Genomic DNA, 21507 nt, shown 5'->3' with positions numbered 1-21507 from the left:
AGGAGAGAGAGGTCGGTAGTAACAGTGGGTACAGACAACAATGTGGAAATGCTGAAAAGCCTCAAGTCTTTTACACTTGACATTCTGGTTCAGCTTCTGATCTAGAAATATAACTCAATTTCTTTTGCAAAGAGAAGCTTTGCAACAAAATACCTTGTAGAACATGTAAACACAGCATCATGAACTACAGAAAACAGACTTCATTCATTTGGCTATCCTGAAGAAAAAAAATCACTAACAGCAAATTCACCAGGGTCTTGCTATTATACAATTTCCAAATTGGTGCCCCTGAGCTGAGAAGTGAAACTGTATCACGACAAGCTGATTGGATATTCTGACGTGCTTGGATGGAAGTCAGCATTGCCCTGCCTCTCTAAGCTCCATGACGACAGCTTCCAGGGTTTACTAAGTGGCACTCAGCCATCCCTTCGTTTCCCGGAGGGCTGACAGTGCATGAATTGTAAAGACTGTGACTATCATGACTGCAAAGAAAAAAGACGCACTTATTTTCATTTGTGTTCCCCAACTTTTTCTGATTCATAGAGGAATGGATCCTAAAGTTGAAAAAGGTCCTAGAGGTGATCTGGAGGCAGCCTAACATGGAAAGAGGGCAGAACTTGATTTTCATGTTTGAGTTCCAGCACTGTCTTTTGCGAGATGTGTGTGAAAGAACTAGAATCAGTCACTTAACCCGTGTGAGCTCAATCTACATCAGAAAAATAAATATATCATATTAAAATCGGTACTACTGGGATTTCTCTGGCAGTCCAATGGTTGAGACTTTGCCTTCTGGTGTAGGGGGTGGCAGGTTCAATCCTTGGTCGGGGAGCTGGGATCCCGCATGCCTTGAGGCTGGAAAGTCAGGGCATAGAACAGAAACAATGTTGTAACAGGTTCAATGGGGACTTTGAAGGTGGCCCACGTCAAAGAAAAATGAAAAAATCTGTGCTACTAACTCACCTTTGAGAATAAATGATGGAGTACATGGAAAATGCAGTTTGTGAGTAGGTAGGTTTAATCGCTCAGTCGTGTCTGACTCTTGACACCCCATGGACTGCAGCCCATCAGGCTCACAGGCAAGAATACTAGAGTGGGTTGCCATTTCCTTCTCCAGTGGATCTTTCCACCCAGAGATGGAACCTACGTTTCCTGTATTGGCAGGTGATTCTTTGCTGCTGAGTCACCAGGGAAGCCCCCAGAATTGTTGAAATACATATTGTCATAGAGTGGCTGGCATATTTTAAGAACTCAGTAAATAAATAATCCAGTCTTAGATACTTTGGTAACCCCAAGTTTTTCATATTGAGGTTGATGGCCATACCAACCACTTGATTGACAGGGAAGTAGCATGATCCACCAGGAGACGCGCAAACCAGAGGCTGAGACAGTTGGGTTTGAATCCCACTTCTATCACTTACAAACTGTGTGAACTGGACACGTTACTTTACCCTAGATTCTTCATGTGAAACTTTAGGAGAATAATCAGCTATGACCTGTTGAGGGCTTATTATAGATTCTTCATACATTATTTTATTTAATCCTTCTCATAACCATGAAGACAGATAGTGGCAGAATTAGAACTGATCCCTATCCAGCCTGACCCCAGCCCATGTGGATATAATCATCTCTCTCCATTGCATTCACTTTTCCTCTTTTTCTTTGCTGATAATGTACTTTGCTGAACTGTAGTAAGGCTTAGAGATGATATGTTTAATTTACCTAGAAAGATGTTCTGCAAGTTGTACAACTCTAAGTGATGAGCAATTGTAACTGTTTCATGAGATATTATTCTCAGTCCAACTTTCATTTGGCTTAGGAAACCCCCTACGACTCCCTTATGGTGGGTCTCCAATTTCTACTTGAACACAAAGCAAATGCTTAGCTTCAACAGTCTGTAATACAGACCCCTGAGGATGAAATGAAGAAAACTGTGCATGAGTATGGTAACTGACAGCATAGAAAAGCACCCTCCTGACCCTACAGCCCAAAGGCCTAACTGCTGAAGTGCAATGTCTGACTGCAAAAACAAAGATTGACTGCAAAAACAAAGATTGACTGCAAAAACAAAGATGAACAGCAAATCTGTAATGACATCTCCCCAAGAATCGAGGAGGGAAGTGCAGTTCCAATGTCAGGATGCATTCATCTGTGGAAATCTAACTCTCAGTTTCTTGCAGAAGAAAACCAAATGATATCTATGGCTGTTATATTATACCTAAAACTGAAGGCTTGAAATTGGTTCAGTGTATACTGACAGAAAGCTCATGCCAAAAAAGTTAGTCATTTCTTCTGCGTTAAATCATATGCCATCAACAGCATTCAAAGACAGTCATCTTTCCTACTATTTACTTTTAACTTCTTGCAATCTGACTTTCACTCTCACCACTGAACAAAATGCGCCTCCTTACTATCCCAGGACTCCAGAACACCAAGTCCAAAAGTTCTTTTTTTTTTAATTGAAGGGTAATTGCTTTACAGAATTTTGTTGTTTTCTGCTAAATATCAACATGAATCAGCCATAGGTATACATATGTCCCCTCCCTCTGAACCTCCATCCCACCTCCCTCCCCATCCTACCCCTCTAGATTGTTACAGAGCCCCTGGTTGTTTTTTGTTTTTGTTTTTGTTTTTGTTTTTAATAGCTCTCATCCCTGTGGCTTTTTTTTATTACAGTCTGATGGCCACTTTTTTAAAAAGTAATTTGGCCTTATTCAAACACTGCAGAGTCGTGGTTTTTCCTTTGAATGCTCACTGTTTCCTGAGTCTCCTTTCCATCCTACTCGCTCAAAGTGGATATTTCTTTCTTTCTTTCTTTTTTTTTTTTTCCTTGTATGGAGAATTTTATTTTTTTTTTAAATCTTTTTTTTTATCTTTTTTTAAATTTTTTTTTTATTTTTTTATTTTTTTAAATTTTAAAATCTTTAATTCTTACATGCATTCCCAAACATGAACCCCCCTCCCACCTCCCTCCCCATAACATCTCTCTGGGTCATCCCCATGCACCAGCTCCAAGCATGCTGTATCCTGCATCAGACACAGACTGGCGATTCAATTCTTACATGATAGTATACATGTTCTAAAATGCTTCTATCTTCGTTCTGTCACCCTTCATTCTTCTCCTCCTATGATTTCAGTTGTTACTCTGTGACAGTTTTGCGATGTAACTGTTCTTTCCAGTTGGGACACCACTTCAGAATTCTAGTCTCATATTTCCAACGGTTGGCTACACTATTCCAATGGAATAATTCATCAAGATCCCAAATTCAACATAACTACGATTCAGCTTATCATTTATTCCCCTGACTCTCTTCTGGCCAATTTTATCAAGGAATCAAGCTAGAAACCTCAGCTCTATCTTTATCTTCATCACCCTCAGCTCCAACATCCAGTTAGCTGCAAGACTGCTGTTAAATTTTCATCTCGATATTTTAAATTTTACTCCCTGATTACTTCTCTTCTTCTTTTTTAGAAAACTTAACATGGTCACAACTTTACCCATGATGACTGATTTTGGATGTAAATCCAGTGTGGGTCAAAATTTTCTCTCACTTTCTGCTTTAAGACTTTACTTTTGTCAAATTCTCCTCTACTAGTAACAATCCTGGTTATCCCTTTCTGTCTGCCCACGTTTTTGCTTGGTGCTTGTGGCAGACACTATTGATGAGATGATGCAAAGGAAATCGAAGTATTTCCTTTCGAATTCTACTGCACATAGAGCTTTCTCCAATATTCTGGTCATTCTTTTGGAATTTCTGCCTTGGCTCACCAACTTAGCCACACTCCACTGCTCATTATGATACTGAGTTCTGCTCAGTGTGGCCCTTCACTTCCAACCTGATGTTCCAGACTGAGCCAGTCCGTGCCCTCTACTCAATTCTCCACTGAAGACTTATAGCCCAGACTTCTGTGACCTTGACCAGAAGACTGACATCATTTCCTAGTCTACTCAGTCCCCTTCCTTTCAGGCTTTTCCAAGTCCTTTCCATAATGGATACTATTACCATATAGATTTTCATAAGGAACATTTGGTAATTATACTAAATAGTCTAATGGTAATATACAATAAATGTTATACTCAAAAATCTTCAATGGATCCTTATCGCCCACCACACAAGACATTAAAAATGTTCTATAATGTAGCTTTAATAAAGGTTTTGCAAATTTATATGGGTAGAATTTTTCTATATTTAACTTATTTCCTTGGCAAATGGAATTTTTTTTTCCTTAAATGAATCCTGTCATTTCCTGCTTGTGTAATATTATTTGAACTATTTCTTCTTCCTAGAATGTTTATGTCTTGCTCTCCATTTTATCTTTTAATGATTACCCATTTATCAAGTCCTAGTTCAAATGCCATCTTTTCTATAGTCTCCAGTGATTATTTAAAATGGAAGATGCTTCACTGATCTAGCATGGCTTAGTATAGCTACTTAAGGCATATAATCTACAACCACATAGTTTTCTTATTCAGGCACCCATGAGATCACCAGCTCCTTGAAGGCAGTAATGATGAAATAATATTTTCTTTTAACATTCAACAAATATTCATTTAGTTCTTATTGTCTTAGGTGATGGAGGTATGAACAAGTCCTTATTCTCATGGAGTTTTTGTTTTAAAGAAGGGCAAGGACTGATGCTAAAGCTGAAGCTTCAATACTTTCGCCACTTGATGCGAAGAGCCGACTCATTGGAAAAGACCCTGATGTTGAGAAAGATTGAAGGCATGAGGAAAAGGGGACGACAGAGGATGAGATGAGGATGGCATCACTGACTCAATGGACATGAGTTTGAGAAAACTCTGGGAGTGAAGGACAGGGAAGCCTGGCATGTTACAGTCCATAAGGTCACAATGAGTCAGACAGAACTGAGTGACTGAACAACAATGTTTTGCAGATGCTCTTCCTTAAAAAGAAGCAAGTAAATAAATAAACAAAATAGGATAATCTCAGATTTACCCTGAAGCTAAGAAGTTCTCTCCAAGCAGATATTTGACAGGAAATCTCAATGATAAGAAAAACCCAATCGCAAGAAGACCAGTACAGAACAAATGGAAAGTCATCAGGTTGAGAGTGTGTTGTGTTTAAAGAACATGTGGAGGAGAAGGTGGATGGAGCATAGTGGGCGGACATCAAGACCAGTCTGAGATGAGGTCATAGAGTAGGCAAGGGCAAGAGCGAAAAGGAGCCAAAGCAAAAATAAGACCCAGTTGTGGATGTGACTGGTGATGGAAGTAAAATCCAATGCTATCAAGAGCAGTACTGCATAGGAACCTGGAATGTTAGGTCCACGAATCAAGGCAAATTGGAAGTGGTGGGTCAAACGGGACATGGCAAGAGTGAACATCGACATTTTAGGAGTCAGCGACCTGAAATGGACTGGAATGGGTGAATTTAACGCAGATGACCATTCTATCTACTACTGTGGGCAAGAATCTCAGGAGAAATGGAGTAGCCATCATAATCAACAAAAGAGTCCAAAATGCAGTACGTGGATGCAATCTCAAAAATGACAGAATGATCTCTGTTCGTTTCTGAGGGAAACCATTCAATATCACAGTAATCAAATGCTATGCCCTGACCAGTAATGCTGAAGAAGCTGAAATTAATGGTTCTATGAAGACCTACGAGACCTTCTAGAACTAAAAACCAAAAAAGATGTCCTTTTCATTATAGGGGACTGGAATGCAAAAGCAGGGGGTCAAGAAATACCTGGAGTAACAGGCAAATTTGGCCTGGAGCACAGAATGAAGCAGGGCAAAGGTTAATAGAGTTTTGCCAAGAGAATGCATTGGTCACAGCAAACGCCCTCTTCCAACAAGACAAGATAAGACTCTACACATGGACATCACCAGATGGTCAATACCAAAATCAGATTGATTATATTCTTTGCAGCCAAAGATGGAGAAGCTCTATACAGTCTGCAAAAACAAGACTGGGAGCTGACTGTGGCTCCGATCATGAACTCCTTATTGACAAATTCAGACTTAAAGAAAGTAGGGAAAATCACTAGATCATTCAGATATGATCTAAATCAAATCCCTTGTGATTATACAGTGAAAGTGACAAACAGATTCAAGGGATTAGATCTGATAGACAGAGTGCCTAAAGAACTACGGACAGAGGTTCGTGACATTGTACAGGAGGCAGGGATCAAGACCACCCCCAAGGAAAAGAAATGCAAAAAAGCCAAAATGGTTGTCTGAGGAGGCCTTACAAATAGCTGTGAAGAGAAACCAAAAGCAAAAGAGAAAAAGAAAGATATACCCATTTGAACGCAGAATTCCAAAGAATAGCAAGGAGAGATAAGAAAGCCTTCCTCAGTGATCAGTGCAAAGACACAGAGGAAAACAATAGAATGGGAAAGTCTAGAGATCTCTTCAAGAAAATTAGAGAAACCAAGGGAACATTTTATCCAAAGATGGGTACAATAAAGGACAGAAATGGTATGGACCTAATAGAAGCAGAAGATATTAAAAAGCGGTGGCAAGAATACACAGAAGAACTAAACAAAAAAGAACTTCATGACCCAGATAATCATGATGGTGTGATTACCAACCTAGAGCCAGACATCCTGGAATGTGAAGTCAAGTGGGCCTTAGGAAGCATCACTACGAACAGAGCTAGTGGAGGTGATGGAATTCCAGCTTAGCTATCTCAAATCCTAAAAGATGATGCTGTGAAAGTGCTGCACTCAATATGCCAGCAAATTTGGAAAACTCAGCAGTGGCCGCAGGACTGGAAAAGGCCAGTTTTCACTCCAATCCCTAAGAAAGGCAGTGCTAAAGAATGCTCAAACTACCATACAATTGCACTCATCTCACACGCTAGTAAAATAATGCTCAAAATTCTCCAAGCCCACCTTCAACAGTACATGAACTGTGAACTTCCAGATGTTCAAGGTGGTTTTAGAGGCAGAGGAACCAGAGATCAAATTGACAACATCCATTGGATCACTAAAAAAGCAAGAGAGTTCCAGAAAAACATCTATTTCTGCTTTACTGACTATGCCAAAGCCTTTGACTGTGTGGATCACAATAAGCTGTAGAAAATTCTGAAAGAGATGGGAATACCAGACTATCTGACCTGCCTCCTGAGAAACCTATATGCAGGTCAGGAAGCAACAGTTAGAACTGGACATGGAACAACAAACTGGTTCCAAATAGGGAAAGGAGTACGTCAAGGTTATATATTGCCATCCTACTTATTTAACTTATATGCAGAGTATATTGTGAGAAATCCTGGACTGGAAGAAGCACAAACTGGAATCAAGATTGCTGAGAGAAATATCAATAACTTCAGATATGCAGATGACACCACCCCTATGGCAGAAAGTGAAGAGGAACTAAAAAGCCTCTTGATGAAAGTGAAAGTGGAGAGTGAAAAAGTTGGCCTAAAGCTCAACATTCAGAAAACGAAGATCATGGCATGCAATCCCATCACTTCATGGCACATAGATGGGGAAACAGTGGAAACAGTAACAGGCTTTATTTTGGGGGGCTCCTAAATCACCTAGACGGTGATTGCAGCCGTGAAATTAAAAGACGCTTACTCCTTGGAAGGAAAGTTATGACCAACCTAGACAACATGTTAAAAAGCAGTGAAAATACTTTACCAACAAAGGTCCATCCAGTCAAGCTATGCTTTTTCCAGTAGTCATGTATGGATATGAGAGGTGGACTATAAAGAAAGCTGAGCACTGAAGAATTGATGCATTTGAACTGTGGTGTTGGAAAAGACTCTTGAGGGTCCCTTGGACTTCAATGAGATCCAACTAGTCCATCCTAAAGGAGATCAGTCTTGAATATTCATTCAAAGGACTGATGTTGAAGCTGAAACTCCGATACTTTGGCCACCTGATGCGAAGAACTGAATCATTGGAAAAGACTCTGATGCTGGGAAAGATTGAAGGTGGGAGGAAAAGGGGAAGACAGATGAGATGCTTGGATGGCATCACCGACCTAATGGACATGAGTTTGAGTAAACTGCCAGGAGTTGGTGATGGATAAGGAGGCCTGGTGTGCTGCAGTCCATGGGGTCGCAAAGAGTTGGACATGACTGAGCGACTGAACTGAAGTGAACTGAAGGGCAAGATCTTGAAGGTCCATGGAGGCCAAGCATAGTGATTTGCATTTCATTCTAAGGTTTAAAACAAGGAGTAACACAATTTAATTTAAAGCATAAAATGGTTTCTGGTTGCTGTTTAGGAAATGCACTGTACAGGGTAAGAGTAGAAACAAAATCAATTGGAATACTACAGTAGCGATGAAGAACTGAGAATAAGCTGAGATGAGAATAGGCTGAATCTGCTGATATTAGAAGAGAAAGAGAGAAGTGGATACATTTGTATTCTCTATAGTGTTAAGTATAGTACCTTGAGCATAGCAGATACTCAATATATATTGATAACTACATGTCCAAGTATTTCAAGATAGCTCTACTTTCTTAATATTTATTATATCTTCAAATTTTTCCTTCTTTGATTCACATATTATGACCTATTATATTCCTGTCTGGTATTTGGGGAGCCAAAAAAAAAAAAAAAAGAGAGGACTTCACTTTCAAGGAAATAGCATACATCCCAGTGGAAAGTCATATAACAAAGAATTAAAATAATGGAAGATCATATAGTTAATTATGGAAAGAAATAAATTACTTGGAATGACATTTGTTCAAAATTCAAAATTCTATGATAGGATGAAAATGGAAAGGATATTTAAATACAAAGATCTACATTTTTAAAAAGAGAGCCTCTGTCAGCATCAGCTGGAATAGTGTGCTCATAAAGAATATGGGAAATGTTGGTTTTCATTAAAATTAAAGACATTTCCAGTTCTAGCTAACTTTTGATTTTCCTGGAAATGTAAAATCTTCATTTTGCCATACTGATTTGTGAATTTTCTAGTAAGTAGCTGACACTACTTATATTATGAATCTAAGATTGCCGAATGTGTCCTGCCTTGTTTCTAAATTAAGAATCTGAGAAAAGCCAGGCAATTCCATAAGTTCTCATGTGCACATTCATATATACTTCCCAGGACATTTAAATTTTTATCCATAAAGATTCATCTTGCATTATGAATTCAAACGAAATTGTTTCAACCCAAAGCAAAATCCAGATGAAAATGGGATCAATTTTTGCCACTTTCCAGCTAAAATGCTAAGTGGCCCCTGAATTGTGTGAAACTTGGCCCCAGTCAGTGTGAAAATTGGCTGAAATCTGTATGAAAGGCAGTCTAGGTTCGTCAAAGTAGTTCATGAACTTTGGCCACACTTGCAAGGAACCTGGTCCAAGTCTTAGTTTGTAATGCAACATGAAACCAGGTGAATTTCACATGGTTTCAGATTTCATCCTGAAAATTTGGCCTCGCTTTATAATCAATCATCACTTTTTGGAATGATGAAAGCCAACACACCTTTTTGAAAATGAGGACTGTGTGCACACTGATGACAGCTAAGCTGTGAACCACCCTTTCATTTCCTTTGCCAAAAGAAGATTTCTTAGAATAGAAACAGTTTCTCTCTTACCTGGAAAGGGCAAGTTGAGTGATTTTGATATTGCATGTAGAAAGAAATGATACTCAGTGCATGGGAACATGCCACGAGAAATAACTGCCACATACATTCCAATCATTGAAGGTTATGAGAATTTTATTCCCTTCACATCCATGCCACTCAAGATGTTTAATCCTTGACCATCAAGATGAACTTTCAACTGGACATCAGGCAGAAAAACTGCCAGGAGAAACAGAATGCTCTGAAGCATAGTCATTATTTCTACATGAAGAAATGGCAGAATAGAAAGGAAGGTAAATCATACTATAATGTTCATCTAGTTTCCTAAACAAGAGGAGTAAGACTACAAACTTTTCAAGTTTTCATTGACTGTATCTTTCATGATACTGCAGTGTAAGTAAATTCCATAATTAACTTCACAGGGTGAATTTCACAAAAAACCTACACAGTGTCTGTTTTCAACCTGAAAGTTTTAAAAGTGCTTTTCTGCTGTAAAAGATGACTCTCTTCAACCAAATACTCACATTTGTGCATAGTGACACAAGAAAATTGAGAGGTATGTCTGCACAGAGCCACTACATCATTGGAACAGTATGTCTGAACATTTGGGTAATAAGGCACAGATGTGAGGCAGAGGACTTGGCACTACCAAGGTAACAACAAAGCATTCACCACTGTGTTTCGATGGGTTAAAAAGCCACATTGGAGAAGAATAAAAGAATGCCCCTCCTCCCTGGAATGCTGAATGATATTATACCTTTTATCTGTTTAAAATTCTATAAAGAAGAAGAAATTCAAATAATCTCCCAGGGAGATTATTCAAACTTATGAAAAAATATATAAAATGCATTAATATTTTCATCTATAATACAACATATTTATGCAATGGCACATAAAGTTTAACTGCCAAAAAAGTCAAACTCAATGGGAATCCACATGGCCTCTATGTTACAAAACAATGCATACTAATCTGAAGGACCCAATAGCCAATGGAAGGGTGGTTGTTGTTGACTTTTAGTTGTGATTCTGGCCCTTAATCAGAAGGGATCATTGTTGTAGAGTGTCCTATTTACAGGCATCAAGTTAAGATAATGCAACAAGATATAAACATTAGTTATAATTAAGGCTATTTCAGTTGTAAGTAGTATGGCATTTCTGTTAGCCATTACATGACACAACATAGTTATGGATCCAGGGCTACTTTAATTCAATGAATTTGGAGCTAAAAACTAATTTTCTGCCCAGGAAAGGAAGAGAACAACTTACCCGAGGTCCCTGATCACCCTGTTCTCCCTGTAGAGTAGGAAAATGAGAAGATAGATAGTTTTTAGAATAAAGTCTGTAGATGATGCTCGTTAAAAAGATCTAAATATAACATGGTATAAGTCAGGCCAGTATGGATTTCCACTAACTTAATTTGTTTCTGCTATATATTTTCTTACCTTATCACCTTTTGGACCAGGAGGACCCTGAAATAAGGAAAAGAGAGAGAGAAAAGTTTTTAAATAAATTTTAAAATGTAGCTTGACTAGATCAGCTACTGTTAGTCACAAGATTCATGCAAAGGACACAGATTTGTAACTGTCAGTGAGGTTTCTCAAGGAATTTTAGGTTCTAAAACTATAATTATAATATGATTAGAATGCAAAAATGGTATCATATATATAAACAGGAAAGCATATATGTCATAAGTATATAAAATCCTGAATAAATTTTCACAAGCTAAATATATCTAATGCACATAGAATGTAGCTAAAGAAACCCAAAAGCTCCTGTTGCGATGTTTCCTTGTTACTTCTCACCACCAATAGTAATCACTATTCTGACGTCTGATAGAATAGTTTACCTGTTTTTGTACTCTATATAAATGTACTTCTATAAGTGGAATCATCCATTCGGTGTTTTAGCCTCCTTTGCTCAGCATGTGTGAAATTCATGCAAAATTTTGTGTGAAGTTGTAGATCATTCTCATTACCTTATAATATCACTCTGTGTGAATCAACCATTATTTATGTATTTGTCCTACTATGGACATCCATTTGTTTCCAGAAGTTTTTAGGTCTTGGATATTATAAATATGCTGCTATAAACATCCTAGTGTATGTCTTTTGCTGAAAAACCATATACATTTCTATTGGGTGTATATCTAGGAGTGGAATTTTTACATTACAGAGAATACATATGTTTGGATTATTAGTAGATTACTGTCAAATAGTATTTCACTATGGTTCTAACAATTATACTTCCATCAGCAATGTATGAGAATGTTCAGTTGCCCTGTGTCATCACCAATACTTGGTATTCATTTTAGACATTCTGGTGGGAGGTGCAGTAGTTTCACAGAGTGTTTTAATTTTTGTACTTCTCCAGTGATTAGGTTGAACTCTTTTTAATAAATGTATTGGCCATTTTGTATCTTTGTATCTTCTTCCATACAGTATTTATCCATATCATTTTCTATTGAGTTGTCCTATCATTTGCTAGAGTTCATCATATATTATACATTGGATAAATAGACAGATAAGAGCTCTCTATATATGAGTCTTTTGTCAGAAAAGAATATATGTATTACAAATATATTCTCCCACACTGCATACTGAGTTTACATTCTCTTAAAGGTATTTTTGATGAACAGAAGTTCTTAAATTCAATTTAACATCTTTTATGTTTATAGTTATCCCTTTTAGTGTTCCGCTTAAGAAATTTTTGCCTCTTCCAAGGGCAAAAATTTGTCATTTATATGATGTGAGGTCAAAGTCAAGATGTTTTTCTTCCCCATATGGCTATCAAATTAACCCAAAAGCATTCACTGAAAACGCCTCCTTTCCCCATCAAAGTACAGTGTTATCTTTGTCAGAAATCAGATGATGGGTGGGTCTTTTGGGGATTTTTATTTTGTTGGACAGTTGTCTATTATTCAGCCACACTGAGATTTTTTCACCTTTGAACAAAAATACTAGCAGGAAACACGAATTCTAGAGGCATTGATTTTTTTTTTCTCCCTAGCTCTCAAAGTTTTTAAGAGCTTAAGATGCAGAGAGCTGATCATTGGAAAAGACCCTGATGCTGGGAAAGACTTACGACAGGAGGAGAAGGGGATGACAGAGGATTAGATGGTTGGATAGCATCACCGACTCAATGGACATGAAGTCTTAATAAGCTCTAGGAGATAGTGAAGGACAGGGAAGCCTGGTGTGCTGCAGTCCATGGGGTCGCAAAGCATCGAACAGGGCTGAGCAACTGAACAACAACAAAGGTGAAGTCATGTCTCAGGACTCAGCCTACCAGAGGAAGTGGAGCATTTCAGCTACCTTCAGTCTCTCACCGTCCTCTTTAGCAGGGTTGGGAGACAAACACAAGTTAAGACGGGGGTAAAGCCAAAATCCTAGCAAAGTGTCCCTCCCAAGGTCCCATGGAGACTGCTGTCTCATTTCAGGTGGGAATGTAAGAATGCTCTACCTACCAAAAGATATACTGCTAAACACGAGTTACAGAGGAGCTATGCCAAATTCCCACTCTGCAGCACTTCTGGTAACAGCTGTAAGGTTAGCATGACAGTAACAAGAACATCATGTCTTCTATTTCGTACATTTTGCCATCAACAAAGGACTTTCACCTGTTACTATATTTACTGTTCTCCCAATCTAATGGGGAAAGTATCATGATATTCCTGTTACAGATTCCAGAAATAAAACTGGAAGATTATCAAGGTTGGGTCTCTTGTAAGTGAGGTGGCCAGAACTGAAAGCTAGTCTTGTGTGACTTTAAAAGCAGTGGATTAGGGTGCTAAGTGTTGGGATGCAGCTCTAGAACTCGATTCTCAGAAAACCTAATGGGTGCCTCCTTTCACCAGATGCTCTCTTGAATGCCTCCCAATTGCCTTTCATAGCGTCAAGGACAGCGAATTCAAGATCTCAAGTTCAAAATGTGGAAAAGAGGAATTTTAGAGCAGCTGGGAGAGGGAGATGGGCTAAGATAATGGAAACAACTAGACAAACCCTTTTCTTTCTTATGGCCTGTTAATTTTGCCATTAAAATGGGAACCTAAGAAAACTATGTTTCTTAATATTTTCAGTGAATCAGGTAGCATGTAATAAGGACAGTTTGTCTGGTATCTTTTAAAATTAAGTTTAAGAAATGTATTGGTCCTTCTTGACACACACAAAATGCTCACTAATGCTCTACAAGTAGGATTTTGTTTTTGGTGGAGCAGAGGAAGCCCAAAGAAAAGAATGAGAGGATACCTAGCATCAAGTTTTAGAATTACAATGGAAATTACAATGGAAACAACCTAGCATGTTGTTTAACTAATTAGATTTTTATGTACATTCGGTGAATGCCTATAACGAGTTTGGCAATGTTCTAAACACTGGTGGAAGATATGGTGGGACACGCTGATTTAGAAAAGCTAAACAGACTCTTCTGGAAAAGCTAAATAGCCTATCGCCAAAGTCAAACACTTCTCATACACTGGTGTTAAGAAAAACGACCCTTAAATCAGCCAGCTACTGTAAGGTCACTTACAATCACTGTGAACTCGTCTCCAGTCTCCCCCTCCCACGGCCACCAAAAAAGTGGTGGCCACTCTTTAAAGTTTAGTTTTATTTTGCGTGCAAGATTTCAGAGGCCAAGCCTCTCATTGTTTCCGTCCCCCAAATTCACTTTGTTAGCTGATATGGCAGGTCTGAGGTCAAGGCTTTTATGAAATTATTTTACAGTGGGCAACAGAAACGACTCTTTTCCCCAAAGTCCAATTACTAATGCCAAAGCCACATGTGTCCACTAGAGTCCTTTAGACAACTTGCCGTGAGCGGGGATGCTTAATTTGTGAACACATGAAAATTTGCATTCACAATTGAGCAATAAATACTGCTGCTTCAAAAGGGAGTGTTTCTGAGCAGACAGAATGGCGTCCTGGCACCTGCCAGCTCAAGACAGAGCCGAAGCAGGGGTCAGCCTCCATCCACAGCTGCGGTGGCTGCTCTGGACACTCCAGACCCCATTTGTGCTCCCGGGATTAACGCAGGTGTTTTCTTCTGCTCTGAGTGAAATCCCACCCTTCTTTCTAAACTGGATCCTTTACTCTGCAAATATGAGTTAAATGTGCAGAAAGACGTGAGCTACCTTAGCAACATAGGTAGTATTTAAAAATTTGGAAGCCGTGACCCTTTTAAATTAAAACATTAGAATTGAAAGAAGGGTTACTTTGATTATTAACTTTTAAAATTAAAGCTGGGTCATGATTTAAGTTTTGTGTTTTGTTCTGTTTTTTGTCTTTAGAGTAAAACAAAACAAAATCCTCTGGTATAAATTAAAGGATAGGCAGCAATACAAATAAATGAATTATTTGAATCAGAGTATTTTATAATGGCTTTTTGCTGCTTCCACCTACACTGAGCTACAATCTAATATTTAGTGGACAAATATGTTGTCCAGGTATCGGTATCAATGGCTGGTTGGTAACTACTTGAAGATAAAAGCCTGTTGCTAAAACAAGGTTGAGGTCAATGGGAAGGAAATATGGTAAAATTACTCATCACAAATAGGTGAACAGAGTCACAGCTTTATATGAGGCTTTTTCCTAGGATTCCTGTCCTTCCGATCTTGTCTGGTATGTTGAAGTCAGATTTTTAATAATGTCTACTTTATTTATTTATTTTTTTAAACCTTAATAACCAAAATTTAATATAACACTACATTTTCCAAAACAGCCACAAGCTTTTTACCTCTGGACACTCAGGTTACACAACAACCCAAATCTTCATGCTTTCTCAGAAGTAAATGTACATCTTTCTCAAGAGGCCTTGCATTCTGACTCCACAGCTGAAATTCCTATTACAGAACTGAACCAAACTGAAATCAGGCAGCCATCAACCTATGTAGGCCCTGTTGTACACAGGGCTCTGGTCAAATTCTCTCCCAGTCCTGGATCCATCACGGTCCATTCAATGCTTGTTTGCTGCCAACAGTGAGCTCCAGAGGTCAGGAAGCTGAAGGTTCTGCCTGTCGACACGTGGTTCCCTTGGAGCCCCAGCAGGGACCCCTCCGCCAAGATTCATTCTGTAGCGTCTGATCACGCAAATCACGTACAGTAGCAAATTCTGATTCCAGGGTTGAGACGACATCGGATGAGGAACAGACAGCACACCACAAAGAAGAGAGAGCGCCACAGACGCGAAAGCAATAATGTCTACTTTAATAAATAAATAAGAATATTTGAAATAATCTTTATAAGTAGTTTTATGTAATTAGATCTAATTACATAAATTTGAAGGTGTTAACAAAATCTTTATTATTAGTGTTGTTACCTAATAGCTGGAACATTTCTTTTAGAGCATTGTTAGTGTTCTTAAGTTACTACCAAAATATTTATAAATTTCAGTGGCAAACTTCAAATTAGTTCCTATTCAAATGACTTCAAATACAGAACTTAGAGCAACAAACCTATTTGTAGCAAGACTTTAATGTGGGCCTATAATAATTTTAGTCTCCTAAATTCTATTTCTATCCAAACAACTAAGGTTTCAGCTCTTCTTCCACAGTCTATTATCTACTTCAATTAAATGATAAAACCAAATTAAAAGCACAAGAATAAGAGGCACAATAAATGAAATTCAGGAAAATATGAATTTCAATCTACATAAAAGTAATCCAAACATATCTGGAAAATACAGATATATTCATAGGGGTTCAATGGGCCAATAAAGAAGTTTCACTCACAAGAACTGTAAATTTTGTCTACTTTGAACTGGCAACAGCTAAAGAGGGAATAATTTTTACAAGACGGCAGTCATGAAGAAAATAAATTCTGCTAGAGGTATAAAAATGTAAAAGGAGCAAACCCTGGAAATTCTTGGCAGCCAGAACTGCTGAAATAAGAATGATGGAATAAGAATCACAGAAAAGTATAAATCATTTGTATTTTTTGATATAAAAGAATCCTTTTTCCAATGAATCTTTTCATTACTGTAAAATTGTGAGGACAAGCAAGTTTCATTTTCTAAGCATTTATGGCCAACTATAGTGGCTCAGATGGTAAAGAATCTGCCCACAATGCAGGAGACCTGGGTTCAATCCCTGGGTCAGGAAGATCCCCTGGAGGAGGACATGACTACCCGTTCCAGCATTCTTGCTTGGAGAATTCCATGGACAGAGGAGCCTAGAAGGCTTCCCTGGTGGCTCAGAGGTTAAAGCGTCTGCCTGCAATGTGGGAGCCCTGGGTTCAATCCCTGGGTCGGGAAGATCCCCTGAAGAAGGAAATGGCAACCTACTCAGTATTCTTGCCTGGAGAATCCCATGGATGGAGGGGGAGCCTAGTGGGGCTACAGCCGGGGGTCATAAAGAGTCAGACATGGCTGAATGACTAACTTTCACTTTCACTTTCACTTTTTCCATCAGCCAGGCAATGTGCTCTGAGTCTGGACATGTAAATATAATTACAACTAGTGAAATAGATGCTGTGTTGTTGGAGTACAGAAAGGAATGAAGGTAGGAGAGCTGGAATTTAAAAGATGATATTGGAACTGGCTCTAGAAAGTTGGCTGGGATAAGGGAGACTGGGGGGGTGGGGGGAGTGGGGCTGTTCAGGCAGAAGGGATGAATATGCAGATGTGTGAGAGGCTATCTGGCCATCAGAGAAAGATGAGGAGCTCAGAGTGGTAAGAACATATGCGGTGTGAGGAGCAGAGATAGGGAATAGCAGGAAAGAGATTTGGGAAGACTGGCTGACAATCCCTGGGCTGATTCGGTCATCAGTTAACAAGGGAGTAGCAAGATCAAGTGTGCTTCATGGAACTTTGATGAGAGCATGGAATGCTTTTCTTCTTAGGAAGTTGTTGTATTGGTCCAAGACAGACATGGCAAAGATCTGAATTAAAATCATGGCAATGAGGACACAGGGAAAGTTCTAGATTTAGGAGACATTTCTGAGGTGGAATTAACAAGCCCAGTTAACTCTTTGGACTTGGGGGCCACTGACAAATCATCATGGTTGAAGAAGTCCTACTTACTTGAAGTTTGCAATTTTGTGTATTTGAAGAAAAGCACTGACCTAAGCTGGTTTAGAGCTTCCCTGGTGGCTCAGATGGTAAAAAATTTGCCTGCAATGTGGGAGACCCGGGTTCCATCCCTGGATTGGGAAGATCCCCTGGAGAAGGAAAGGCTACCTACTCCAGTATCCTTGCCTGGAGAATTCCAAGGACAGAGAAGCCTGGTGGGCTTCCAGTCCAGGCTGTAGAGCTGGACACTACTGAGCAGCTAAAACTTTCACTTTTCAACCCTGATAAACACAGCAGCTCCAGAGTCAAGTGAACCTTATGAAGTGTAAAATCTGGTTTTAGGGATGTATTTCAAATCCAAAGAGAGTATTGGCAGATTTGGCTGACCTAATCAAAAATAGCTGAGCGAGAGAGAGAGAGTTCTCTATCATACCATTGGGTAAAAAGAGCATGGATGATATACAGTAGTCATACTGTGCTGCCACCATACCCAAACCATCCTTCTTCTAGGTTAACTTATAAATAAAGGATATTTCCCTTTTAAATTGAAACTGAACATGGAATCATATATTTTTAAAGCATTTCTGTAGTCTTTTAAGGGTAAAGAAGACAGAGTCTGCTGCATGGCCATTCTTTGGAAGCACAGCACAACCTCAGTGGCCACTGCATGTTTGATGTCTGTGTGCTCAGGCACCCTTGAAAACATTTCTTTATCAATATCCACAGTTTCTCAGGGATGAAAGAAACATGAAGTATCTGGTGTTCTCTTGTTCAAGTAGGATGGAAACCTCATTTCTATTCATTGCAAGATTTCCATCTTCTCCCTGACTATATCATTCACTTGGCCCATTGTACCAATGAAATAAGATACTCAAAACCACATAGGCATGAAGAAACTGAATTTGGGACCGTGGTTCTCAGCATGCATCTGAAACTGCACAAAATCATAATGCAAATAGCATTAACAATGAGAAAAATCTACCATTTACTTGAAAAAGACGGACCCCAGCTGTTTGCATGTGGATAAACCTGCCTTGCTTATGAATAAAGGGCACTTCGCATAGGTTCACCTCTAACTAAAATGTGAACATGTGTTCTTCCAAGGCTATACCTCACCTTGAACTCATACATATACACCATCTTCTGCTTTAACACCATAATATATTTTTAGGAACATTTCTTTCTCAAATCACCAATTTTTGTGTTTGTTTCACAGAATTCCAACTTTGCAAATAACTTCAGTAGCTGCTACGTCACTTCAGTCGTGTCCGACTCTGTGCGATCCCATAGACGGCAGCCCACCAGGCTCCCCCATCCCTGGAATTCTCCAGGCAAGAACACTGGAGTGGGTTGCCATTTCCTTCTCCAATGCATGGAAGTGAAAGTGAAGTCACTCAGTCGTGTCCAACTCTTCGCAACCCCATGGACTGTAGCCTACCAGGCTCCTCCGTCCATGGGATTTTCCAGGCAAGAGTACTGGAGTGGGGTGCCATTGCCTTCTCCGATAACTTCAGTTAATAATGTGCAAATATAAAGCTTTTTATGGAAAACCTGATGTGAAAATGTAGGAGCTCCTATGTATAAGTATAGATCAGTGTATGGTTGTATGTGTGCTTGTGTATAATTTCTTTTTAAACGTTTCAGAAAACAGTAAAAAAGAAAAAGAAAAAATATATAATTGGGGGGAATTATTTTTAAATAAAATACATAAAATAAGTTATCTTGGTGATTGAAAGCTCAAGGTTTGGAGTCAAACAGATCCAGACTCAAATTCTGGTTGTCATCACCTGTGTGATCTTGCAGGTTAAATATTCTCTTTGAGCCTCAGTGTCTTCGTCTGAAAAATGGGGTAAGCAATACTTACTGTTTGGTTAAATAAAACATTGTCCATGAAGGAACTTGTAGAATGCCTGATCTACTAACGGTAATAATTATGATTCACACGTTCAACATTCAAAACATTTTAACCATTCTAAACATAAAAGTAAATTTCTTTTTTATATACTTGGGATATGAAGGATGAAGAAAGTAAACATATTGATTTCCTAAAATCAATAAGCAATGCAGTGAGAAATGTATTAGGTAGAAGGTTGAACACATTTGAAGAATATGCAGGTTTAATACAGTTTATTTCAATGTTCAGGAATTATCACCAAAAACAAAATAAAACACTTAATTGCCATTTTAACCACATTACTTTAATGACTAAATAAGATCAAACTTTAGGCCCTAGAACTACCTAGTCATCCTAGTATACAGTAGGTGCTCAATCAAGTCTTGTGAATTGAACACACAGAAAGATAAGAATGCCTTGAAACTTTTTGTGTTCAAAGAAACAACATACAAAAGAATTATCCAAGAACCAGATTCAATGTTGCTGCAGAAGAACTGTGTTTATTATAGTGTCGAACTCTGCTAAGCCAGGGAAGGGAGTTATAGCTATAAACAGATTTATAGCTGCAGACTTTACACCTTTCATTTGGCATTGAAGATTAAAAGAGACGAAGCAGAAAAAGGGGATCAGTATATACAGAAATTTAAAATATCAAAACCAGCCCCTCCTATTGAGAAACTAATCTTTACAGCTCTATTTTCTGGGCCTTTTCTGTAGTAAGATCGTAACTGTAAGTTCTTTCGTGATGTCAGCTTGAGCCTTGAAGAAGGGACTATATGTACCCATGATCAGTTTTAAATCATGAGTAGCTGCCATAAGGAAACAATTAGTGAAGTCTAGCACTAAAAGAAAATTTAGAAAAACCAAACATTAGAAAAAGGACTCTCAAAAGCAAGGTTGATGTAGCTCAATGGGGTTAGGGGCTTATAAAACCGCAGGAACCTGGGAAGCTCACTCTGGCTTTCTTTCCTAACACAATACAAATTAAATACAGTCAAATTACTGCTCCTGCCAATCAAAACCAAGAGGTCCCTTCTTTCTAGAATCATCCCTTACATCCAAATATTGTAAGAGATTGTCAAAACTTTTTTTGTTTAACTTTGCCTTTTTTTTTTTTAAACTCATTTTTAAGAGGTCAAATAAAATGAACTCCATGGTGAAAGACTTGGAATCCTAAACATTCCTTTTGTCGAAAGAAAAGTATCAACTGGCTCTCTAAATGCCCACAGTAGCCCCTGTGATTTTACGGCTAATGGTGTAAACTATCCTACAATACTCTTAGCGTCCTCAATATAACTAAAATGTATTCAGAAGTAGATCCATCTTTAAACCTTGTGTTTAATTTACAACCGTCTATTTTTGCATGGTTCCTAATATACTGTCTCCAAACCATTTTGCCTAGGCTATTCAAGAAACACTGGTTTGAAGGTCACTTTGATTCTTGGCTTCACTTGTAGCAGCTCATAGAGAAATATTGATTTTGTGAAGGGCACCTAAACAGAACCCAGGGATGGGAATATCATGTTCCCTTTGAGTCTAAGGAGATTCAGAAATGGGATGTAAAAAAGAACTGTCAGATGAGGCTGGGAAAGCCTGAATGTGGTTCCTCTATGATTCCTGAGCTTCCTATATAAATTAGAAGCCCAATCTCACTCATTCTCAGCTGATGACTAAATAGAGCAAAAGCATTTAATGGAAGCTTCTGCAACTACCATGCTTTCCATCTCCATGTTTTCCTGTATCTTCATCTCCTCTCTCCTGGGTGTGAAGGTAATATCATATTTATTCCCTCCACCCTCATGCTGCTCTTCATTGTTGCTCTCGCTTGTCTTTTCAACCATTACCATTAATTTCCAAAATATACAAACAGTTCATACAACTCAACAACAAAAAAGCAAACCCAGTTGAAAAACAGGGTTGAAAAAATAACAAAATAAAAAAATTTAAAAATAACAAATTGCCAGAGGGGATGCGGAGAAAAGGGAACCCTCCTATACTGTCAGTGTGAATCTAACTTTCTAACTTGGTGCAGTCACTATGGAGAACAGTATGGAGGTTCCCCAGACTACTAAAAACAGAATTACCATATGATCCAGCAATCCCA

The 21507-nt window shown here is 38.6% G+C and overlaps 1 protein-coding gene across 1 annotated transcript in view; it reads right to left on the bottom strand.

The window, feature by feature from the left end:
• The window catches only part of COL25A1 (collagen type XXV alpha 1 chain), a 195045-nt gene that overhangs the window by 113397 nt on the left and 60141 nt on the right, over nt 1-21507 (bottom strand). Inside the window, exons 4-5 of the mRNA XM_018049912.1 lie at nt 10955-10981; nt 10779-10805 (exon numbers count right to left, since the gene is read on the bottom strand). The gene's annotated coding sequence lies outside the window, so the exon portion shown is untranslated. The remainder of the gene's footprint in view (nt 1-10778; nt 10806-10954; nt 10982-21507) is intronic.

This window comes from Capra hircus, chromosome 6, assembly GCF_001704415.2.
Source record: "Capra hircus breed San Clemente chromosome 6, ASM170441v1, whole genome shotgun sequence".
Lineage (NCBI taxonomy): Eukaryota > Metazoa > Chordata > Mammalia > Artiodactyla > Bovidae > Capra > Capra hircus.
This window is presented reverse-complemented; position numbering and strand designations above follow the sequence as displayed.